Source organism: Megascapheus bottae, chromosome 3 (assembly GCF_031878675.1).
Source record: "Megascapheus bottae isolate mThoBot1 chromosome 3, mThoBot2.hap1, whole genome shotgun sequence".
NCBI lineage: Eukaryota > Metazoa > Chordata > Mammalia > Rodentia > Geomyidae > Megascapheus > Megascapheus bottae.
Genome location: NC_143511.1, coordinates 81,277,177 through 81,287,593, shown reverse-complemented (window position 1 = coordinate 81,287,593; position 10,417 = coordinate 81,277,177). Strand labels below are relative to the sequence as shown.

The window sequence follows — 10,417 nt, the reverse complement described above, 5'->3', positions numbered from 1 at the left end:
TGTGCATGCTAGGCAAGCACTCTACCACTAGGCCAAATTCCCAGCCCCAAGGAATGTTGTTTTTATTTTAAATGTGATCATTATACTTTTGTTAAATCTTACACATCTCTACATATATATTTCGTTAACTTGTGGAATGTAAAAAGCCAATAGAGTGGGAAAATATAGTAGGTTAGGAAGTTAACCTAAACTCAACCATCAATATTCCATTGAAAAATTAGGCATATGGGGCTAGAGTGATTGCCTAGCATGCACAAATCCCTGGATTTGTTTCCTCAGTACCACACAGAAAAAGCCAGAAGTGGTGCTCAAGTAGGAGAGTGCTAGCCTTGAGAAAGCTCAAGGACAGTGCCCAGACCCTGAGTTCAAGCCCCAGGATAGGAAAAAAAAAATTAGAGGAGCAATTTTGCTAGGCACATTTCATTATTGAATGGAAGAATGGGCTGGGTAAATCTAAAAATGCTTGTGCTTGGTTCTCATGGGCACAAACAAAATTATTCTTGTTATACAGCTAGCCTCATTGATGGCCTTGTGTTCTGCCTGCCTCAGCCCTCTTTTTGCTGGAATCACAATTGCGTGCCATCTGCACACCCAACTTATAGCCATATATAGTTTTTATTTTTGTGATAGGGTCTCTATGGCACAGGTTGGCCTTGACCTTGTAATGCCATCTCACGATTCCAAGTGCTGTATTACAGGTATGCATTATCACATCTGTTGTAACTATATTTTTCTTAGTTTTTTTTTTTTTTTTTTTTTTTTTTGGCCAGTCCTGGGCTTGAGCTCAGGGCCTGAACACTGTCCTTGGACTTTCTCAAGGTTAGAGCTCTACCACTTGAGCCTCAGCACCACTTCTGGCTTTTTTCTATATGTGGTACCGAAGAACTGAACCCGGGTCTTCATGCATGCTAGGCAAGCACTCTACCACTAGGCCAAACTCCCGGCCCCCAAAATCATTTTCTTCACCAGTGTTCTTCAGTTTCTCAACGCCTTCTTAGGGATTATTTTGATAAGATGTAGCTAAAACGAAAATATTTAAGAATCGAGGCAGTCAGTGAATTCACGAATTATTACCTCAAACCTATTCTCTTCATCTGCAAGAACAGAAATCATTCATCCTCCGAGTTTGCTGCGGGGAAAAAAAATTCCTTCAATACATTCGTTGCGCCTAGAACGCCGAAATGGGACTTTTCCATCTCGATCCTGACCACCTTTCGAGGAGGGAGGTGTCCGAGGGAGATCCGTGGGGCGTCAGGTTAGCATTTCCTGCCTGGCGGAGTGGGATGTGTACCACGGCTATCAATCATCAGAGTCTGCCCGGCGGATAACCCGACACGCTGGCTCAGAGCGCAAAGGAGCTTGCAGGGAGTTTCCCATCAATCCTTTCGCCTGGCTGGTCTTCACAGCATCTCCCACAGCACTCCCGGCCTCCATCGTCACGTGACAGGGGTGGACTCGCTCGGCCAGATGGAAGCTAAAACGCAATTTAGGTGGTCGGGGCTACTACGGTCCTCCACCACCTCCCTCACGCCCGGCTTTGCGTAATCTCGCGTGAGGTGGAGAGTATCTTCTCGCGAGAGCTAAGTCGGGATCCCTCCAGGTCCGCCTCCGTGGTGAGGAGGAGGAGGAGAAGGAGGAGGAGGCGGAGGGAGGGAGGAGGAGGAGGAGGAGGAGGCCCCGTCGCGGCCTTCGCCGCCGCCAACGGGGCTGTCCCTGTAGCTCCCGATGGAGTTTGAGGCCCTGAAACCGCCGCCGAGCTCTGCCCCGGCGAGACGAGGCGCCTCCGTCGCCGAGCCGCGCCGTCGCGGGGCTCCCGGGAGCGGCCCTTAGCGACCCCGCCCGGGCCCCCTCAGGTAGGGCGGGGGCGGGCGCGCTGCGGCTCGGGCCCGAGTCCCAGTGCCGGGTCCCCAAGCGGTCGGGCGGGAGACCCGGGTCGGCCCCGGTAGCTTGTGCGGCGCGGCCGCCGGGGCCCCCCCGAGAGTTAGGGACTGCGGGCCGCACCTGACACGGACGAGCCCCGGGGCCTGGTGGGGCTTGGGCGATGCGAAGCGAAAGGCTCCAATGGCCACCGCGTTTCCACACCGTCCAGGAGGACACCTCTGACCACGGAGGGACCCCTTCGCCAAGGCCAGCTTCCCTTCTCCCCCGCCTCCTGCACTTGGTTCAGAGGGGGCTTTTGGAAGAGGACCTCGAAATCCGGTCCCGCTCCAGCTTTTCCTCTTTCAGCCCCGGGGCTTCCTGAGACCCTGGCGCGAGGATGGTGGAGCCGGTCTGAGTGGGTGTAAATAGGGACCCTGGTCAGACAATGCCCTGGAGGGAGATGGCCGGGCCAAAGTGGTTGCACTGGGGATGTGACTAGAAGCAATGGCACGAAGCACAGCCAGGGAATTCTGCTGTGGCTTTCTTGTATTCCCTCTTTCATTTTCCCCCCATGGTGAAGCCTCTTGAGGAGACTCTTCCACCATCTTAGAAGAATGGTAGAGAACATCTTTGTTTCTCAGAGAAACAGCTCTACTTTTCTCTATCCTTTGCTTTCAGGAAGGGAGAGGATGAGAGTAGTTGTCATTTCCATCCTTCAGATCACTGTAGTTTATGATATCATCGGCAGATAAAACCTTCACACCAGAATAGTCCCCAATAATCACAAAGTAGAGAGCCAGTCGTTTTCAGCCTGTTTCATATTTTCATAAAAACCTACCTGGATTCTCTTTTTAATGCCTACTATTCTTACCTAGGTCCCTTGGTAATTTTTGCATTTTTTTTTTCTACCCACTGTGCCTAGAATGGCTTTCTATCTCAGATAAAATGCTTTACAATTACCCTTATTACAATTTGTATGTGAGTCACACCTATAAGTTCCTGTAGGAACTTTTGATTAACCTTAGAAAGTGATACGATCTCACCCCAAACTAAACACTAAAGTGCTATGGTTTTAGCCCCACCATTCCCACCCCCACTCCTAAAAGCAGTAAGTGCAGCTTTTTCGTGGTTAAATGTATACACACTCAGTTAAAACTTTTTGAATCATAAAGAATGGTTCACACAGCCTCTTGTTCTCATCTTTTATCTTGAATAGTTTCAACCACGATTCTAACCTCACATTGTCTTGTGTTGTTTACTTCCGTATTAAAGTTCTTGAAAAACAGACCATCACATCCTGTTAAAGGCTATTTCTTAATACTGCCAATTTTATTGATTTGGAGGTTTCTGTTTCCCAAATTTTAGAGTTTTGAAAATTGCTAGCATACAAAATGGTAAACACCTATTGCAGTTGTGTTTTAAAAGGGCAGATGTTAACATTTTAAAGAGACTTTTTACTCTGAGGATGTAATTGCAGTTCATTAGTGAATGCTCTGAGTTTCTCCTGGTTTGTTACCCTTATGTTAACCTGACATGCCAGAAGACATATATCCTTTGTTCATGTTTTTATTAATTCACGTTCTGCTTTAGTAGCTTGTCGTGGTCATTTAGCAAAGCATGGTTTCTTTACTCTCAGGGTTTTATAATTTGAAAACAGAACTTGTACATTGTATGTGATAGCTAAAAGAGTTAAAAAGGAACGTACAACAAGGTCATAATAAGTACTTACTGTCATTTTGGTTGAAGTTTCACTTCCCAATGATGGAAAAAGGAAACGTGTAGTAACAAAGCTAGCTTCAAATTAAAAATAAATTGATATTTTATCCCTAGTCTCATTAATGTTTTAAGTTACACATCATGGTCTTTTTTTTTTCTTGTTTAATGAAAGACTTGTTATGGGTGTGACTTTTAATAAAAGTTAATTTTGAGTATTACTTTATAATCTTTGGTAATCTAGAAGTGCACTGGCCCACACCATCCATTAGCCACTTGTGGCAATGAAATGAGGACTTGAAATGAAACTAATGTGATTCAAGATATGCTGTAAGTATAAAATGTGCACATCATATTTCAAAGACTTGATACAAAGTTGTTTTTAAATATTTAATTAGTCGTATATGTTGATTATGTACTGAAATGGTACTTTGGATAAATTGAGTTAACTAAAATTCATTTCACCTATTTTCTTTTTAGTATAACTACCAGAGTATTTAATTTTGGGGGGTAGGTAGGTGCTAAAGAAATGCAGGGCCAAACATGTACATTCTAAACATGTACTATATACCAAATCCAACATTCCCAAGACCTTGTGTTTATATATTTTTTGGACATTGCTATTATGGAACAGAATTAGTCTTCCAATAAGTAATTTAACTGAATAAAAGTAGGCATAAGGAGTGCTTGCATAAGGCCCAGGTTTTGTCCAATATTATTAAGGAAGTAAATAAGTCAACAGAAGTGAATATATGAAAACTAAAATCTTCCTGAGTATTCTCTTATAACCAGATAGTAAGGCTAAGTAATAAGAAAGATAAAATTGTATAGTTGCCCTTATTTAGGGAAAAACAAGTAATCAAATTGTGTCTAAAAAATAGATATTGTTCAAGTCTAACTAGTACTAAAAAGTATAAATATTAGTTAAAATAGGAAGTTACCATATCACCGTGTTTGTACTAAAATGCATGAAAAGTTCTAACTTTAAAAACTGCATTAAAAGTTCTAACTTAAAAACTAAATTCAGCTTCTTCATTGAGAAAGAAGAATTGTGCTGGGCATGATGTTGCACATCTGTAGTTCCAGCTACTCCAGATGTAGGTTGGTGGATCACAGTCCCAGACCAGGCCTCAGAGAAAAACATGAGAATCTGTCCAAAAAAATAAGCAAAAAGAATGGGGACTTTGCTCAAATGGGCACCAGTCTCATAAGCACAGGATCTGAGTTCAGACCCTTAGTACCACCAGAAAAAAAGGGAAACTTGAGAAACTCATGTATTTATAACTTAAAAGCTAAGACATAGTACTTTAATTCCTTGTTTTCCCCCAGTCCTGTTGACAGGTTTAGATGCTGAGTTTGGGAATTTATAGGTTGTTTACATTAGCTGGGTTTTTTTGGTTTTTTGTTTTGTTTTGTTTTGTTGATCATTTGTGGGGCTTAAACTCTGAACCTGCATGCTGTCCCTGAGCCTTCAGCTCAAGGCTAGCTGTCTACCACTTGAGCTACAGTGCCACTTCCAGTTTTCTGGTGTTTAACTGGAGATACGAGACTCACGGACTTTAGTGCTTGGGCTGGCTTTGAACCTCCATCCTCAGCTCTCAGTCTCCTGAGTAGCTAGGATTACAGGCATAAGCCGCCAGTGTTGGCTATTAGCTTTCTTTTCTTTCTTTTTCTTTTTCTTTTTTTTTTGGCAGTCATGGGGCTTGAACTCAGGGACTGAGCACTGCCCTTGGACTTTTTCTTCTTGAGGCTAGAGCTCTACCACTTGAGCCAGAGCACCACTTCCAGTTTTTTTTTTCTATGTATATGATACCGAGGAATCAAACCCCGGTCTTCGTGCATGCTAGGCAGGGAATGTACCACTAGGCAAAACTCCCCCCCCCCTTTTTTTTGGTCAGTCGTGGGACTTGAACTCTGGGCCTGGTGCTGTCCCTGAGTTCTTCAGCTCAAGGCTACCACCCTATCCCTTGAGCCACAGTGCCACTTCCTTTTTTTTTTTTTTAGTTAGACTCTAAGTTGTACTTAAACTGATACTTTAAATTTAATTTTAAATCCAGAGTTAGTTTTAATTCTTATTTTTCTGATTTAAGAAGCACCATTCTATTTCATTTCAGTAGCTTATAGTTCCTGTATATATTAACTAGAATAAAAACAATGGCTTTTAATGAACAATTGAAGTCTAATGTTTATATTTTTATATGCCTAATTATAAAGTACTATATGTACATACATACACCCACACGTCAGTGAAAAAAGTCTATAAATAGTATTATTACATTTTAAAATCAAGTACCATGGTCTGCAACTGACTGCATAATGATTAATAAGAGAAAATGAAAGTACTTAGCTGATATATAGTTTGGTGCTAATACTTTTCTTCATTTGAGCTATGCTTATGAGTAAGAATCATAGCAAGGTACTTATAGATTGGGAAATGAAGCAAAAATCTGTTTAAGGTTCCATTTCTAATTTAGCATTTCTTTTTTTTTTTTTGCCAGTCCTGGGCTTGAGCTCAGGGCCTGAGCACTGTCCTTGGACTTTCTCAAGGCTAGAGCTCTACCACTTGAGCCTCAGCACCACTTCTGGCTTTTTTCTATGTATGTGGTACCGAGGAATCGAACCCGGGTCTTCATGCATGCTAGGCAAGCACTTTAACCACTAGGCCAAACTCCCGGCCCCTAATTTAGCATTTCTTATTCTTATGCTTCATCTTATTACTCATCTTCAGTTTTTAATTTTTTTGGCATTTTCTTTTTTCTTCTTGTTATTGTAAAGATGATGTACGGAGGAGTTACGTAAGTCAGGTAATGAGTACATTTCTTTTTGGACAGTGTCACTCCTTCCTTCGCTGTCTCCCAGTTTTTCCCTCCCAAGTTGTAAACTTTTTGATATATTTTATCTCAACTTAAAATACTTTGTAAGTATATTTAGAGTAAGTACTTTGGTAGTAAGCAATTTAGATTTCCTTATAAATTGTCTGTATAAATGTGTCAGTTATAAGCCTAAAAGTTTCATATATTAACATCCACTATATATATTCTTGTTGCCTGTTTATATCTTTTTTTTTTTTTCATTTGTTTTTGTGCTGGGCTAATCCTAGACTTGAACTTAGAGCCTAGTGCTGACCTTTGGATTTTGTACTCACATCTACTGCTCTACCACTTGAGCAATAGCTCCACTTATGTCTTTTAGGAGTTAATTGGAAATAAGCAGACCTTCTGCTTTGGATGGCTTTTGAACTGTGATCCTTAGATATCAGCTTCCTAAGTAGCTAGGATTGTGGATGTAAGCCACTGGCACCTGGCTTCATATCTTGTTTTTAAAATATAAAAATAAGATACTTGTCATTTGTGGTAGCTATAAAAATAATTTATACAGGGGCCGGGAGTTTGGCCTAGTGGTTAAAGTGCTTGCCTAGCATGCATGAAGACCCGGGTTCGATTCCTCAGTACCACATATAGAAAAAAGCTGGAAGTGGTGCTGAGGCTCAAGTGGTAGAGCTCTAGCCTTGAGAAAGTCCAAGGACAGTGCTCAGGCCCTGAGCTCAAGCCCAGAACTGGCAAAAAAAATAATAATAATAATTTATACATAGTTTGATGAAGTACCCTTATTTTTTTTTATTTTTTATTTTTTTTGCCAGTCCTGGGGAGTAAACTCAGGGCCTGGGGTGGGTACTGTCCTTGAGCTTTCTCAGGGCTGACACTCTACTACTTGAGCCACAGCATCACTCCGGCTTTTTCTGTGTATGTGGTACCAAGGAATAGAACCCAGGGCTTTGTACATGCTAGGCAAGCACTCTATCACTAGGCCAAGCCACACTCCTGACTTCAATATTATTATTTTAAAAGAATTGGAACTTCAGTTTTGTCATCACTAGTTAAATCTAATAGACATTGGTGTTTTAAATAATATATTGTCTTAATCTAGAATTTACTTTTAATAATACTGAAGGAAAACATTTCAAAAACTAGATACTCATTATATCTCATCATACAAGGTTTTAAATTTTGTTGTTGGAATTTGATGCATAGCAGGAGGAACATTTGGCAGACTTATTATCAAAGTTTTCTTATAGGTGTGTGTGTGTGTGCGCACACACACACGTTTGCTGATCCTAGGTCTTAAACTCTGATCCTGGGTACTGTCCCCAAACTCCTTTTGCTCAAGGCTAATGCTCTACCGTTTGAGCCACAGCTCCACTTCTGGCTTTTTCTATGATTAATTGGGGATAAGTTTCATAGACTTTCCTACACAGCCTGGCTTCAAACTGAAATCTTAGCCTCCTGAGAACTAGGGTTGTAAGTATGAGCCACAGGCACCCAGCTGCTTAAATTTTAAAGCCTTTTAAAGGGTGTTAATTCAATTTCTAGTAGAATTTAAACTTCATAGCATTATGTTAAAGGCTCTGGTGTTCTTATATGTGAAAACATGGGTAAAGGGGTGTTATAGCATACAATTATATAGTAAGTTCTGGTATGCTTTACTGTAGTTTTTTTTTTTTTTTCTTTTGTGGGTCATGGGGCTTGAACTTGTCCTGTACGATATCCCCGCTATCCCTGCTATCCCTGAGCTCTTCAGCTCAAGAGTACTGCCCTACTCTTGAGCCAAGCTCCATTTCCCGTTTTCTTGAGGTTAATTGGAGATAAGAGTCTCAGGTCCTTTTGTGTCCGCACTGGCTTTGAACTTTGATCCTCAGATCTCAGCCTCCTGAGTAGCAAGGATTACAGGCATGAGCCACTGTGCCCAGCCCTACTGTAGTTTTAAACACTGGATGATGTTGGAAAACCAAATAACTGCTTATTGGTTTCTATTACCAGTGGCTTATCATACTCTCAGCCAACAGAATTACCTTTCCCAAATAAGTACTCATTATGAGAAAAAAAAAAAAGACCAATTCAGGCTAGTAACTGAAGGACTCTCAGTAGTGAATTTAAAATAAAAATTCATTTTTGTTGTGATTCACAAATTTTCCTAGAATAATTCTGTAGCCAGAAAATAACATTAAATTTGTTTAATAGTTTTAAGGATTATGTGTTCACTTGCATCCTGTTCATCTCTAAAGTTAGAAGCAGACTAGTTTTTAGATTGATGGTGCTAAAGAGTATGGGAATATGAAAATGAACAGTATAAATATACACAACACAGTATTAAAAACTTGAGTTAGAGCTATTTAAGAAAAAGTTTTGTATCGGTAGGGTTTTATTTAAATGAAAGACATTTAATTCATTTTTACTGAGCTTTTTTTCAATTAATTTTTAATTTTATTTATTTATTTTTGTGGGTCATCCGGCTTGAACGTGGCTTGGGCACTGTCCCTGAGCTCTTCAACTCAAGGCTACCAGGGTATCCCTGGGCCTAGACAGTGTCCCTGAGCTTAATTAAGCTCCAGGCTACTTCCCTACCATTGAGCCAAGCCCCACTTCCCGTTTTCTAGAGGTAACTTGGAAATAAAGAGTCTCAGGTCCTTTTGTGCCCAGGCTGCCTTTGAACCTTGATCCTCAGATCTCAGCCTCTTGAATAGCTAGGATTACTGGTGTGAGCCACCACACTCAGCTTAATTTTCATTTTTATTTTTTTAAATTTTTTGTGCTAGCCTTAAGTCTTGAACTCAGGCCTACACACTGTCCCTTAGCTTCTTTTGCTCAAGGCTAGTTTTCTACCACTTAAGCCACAGCTTCACTTTCAGCTTTTTTGGACTTTTTCTAGACCAGGCTGGCTTCAAACCCTGATCCTCAGTTCTCATCTTCCTGAGTAGCTAGGATTACAGATGTGAGAGCCACTAACACCCAGCTTACTATTTAAAACAACAACAACAAAACCTTTTTTTTTTTTTTTTTACATAAAAACACAACAAAGAAACAATAGTGTTTCTTTGGGACAAATGAAGTAGAATGTGTTGGGTGGTGTGTCTGATCCTGTTTTTTTTGTCTCCCAACAAATACTCCCCCCCTCTAGTTGATTGTATTTGTCTATGCTTTGTAGGACTTCACTGAGTTTCTGAGTTAGTAATTGCTGTAATTGTGTAAATAATAATGGGTGGATCTTTCTCTGTGTTCTTTTGGGGTTTTATTGTGTAAGAACTTACTTTCAGAATTGAGAAAAATAGCCAAAGCATCTTTGACAGAAGGTTCTGCACTAGACAAAAGGATCTGAAACTAAGTTGCAGAGGCTTCTTCTAAAGTGAGGATCTTGAACCATTATTTTTCTTTTGTTCCCTCACTTTACTTGTTTCTTAACTTTGGACTATATCTTTCCTAAAAATAAGTGCAGCCCCTACCCTTTTTCTCCCTCAAAAGAAAACTTAGGTGCCCATAAACAATCTTTGGAATGTCTCTTCAACTGTTATGTGGCTTATGCAATGATTCCTGGGAAGCTAGGCTCCACCTCCCATCTTGTTTTCAACCTGAGCCCTTTTATTTTTTAAAATGTGGTTCTTGCCATATATGACATTGGTGACCAAACCTACTTGATCTTTCATAATGGAGAGAAGCAACTCGGGGCTTTCCATGTAGAATGTGGGGTCAGGAGACCAAGAAAGGGAATATGAATGTATGTTGAAGTCACGCAGGATCTTTTACACAGGTGCACGAAAGTTATGTCAAAGTGACCACAAGGTTGTTTAACAGGAGACTGACAAATGTAATGCTGTGTTTACTGCTATGAACCAAAGCTTTGTGAGAAATCTAGAATTTATGGGAGAAGAGGGAGGGAGAGTGTACCTATCTGTTCTTTTTCTGATCCCAGCTCTGGGTTTTATTTCATGGTTGATTTGTGCTGTACCCAAGTACTTCCTTTCCCCTTTTCTAATTTTTTTTTTTTTTGGTAACTCATACAGACTCTTCCC

At 40.8% G+C, this 10,417-nt stretch overlaps 1 protein-coding gene across 2 annotated transcripts in view; it reads left to right on the top strand.

The window, feature by feature from the left end:
- Nucleotides 1-1,670: 1,670 nt before the first annotated feature.
- Nucleotides 1,671-10,417, top strand: part of Rc3h2 (ring finger and CCCH-type domains 2) — a 57,437-nt gene continuing 48,690 nt past the window's right edge. For both annotated transcript variants that reach the window (XM_090330587.1, XM_090330588.1), the window contains exon 1: nt 1,671-1,853. The gene's annotated coding sequence lies outside the window, so the exon portion shown is untranslated. The remainder of the gene's footprint in view (nt 1,854-10,417) is intronic.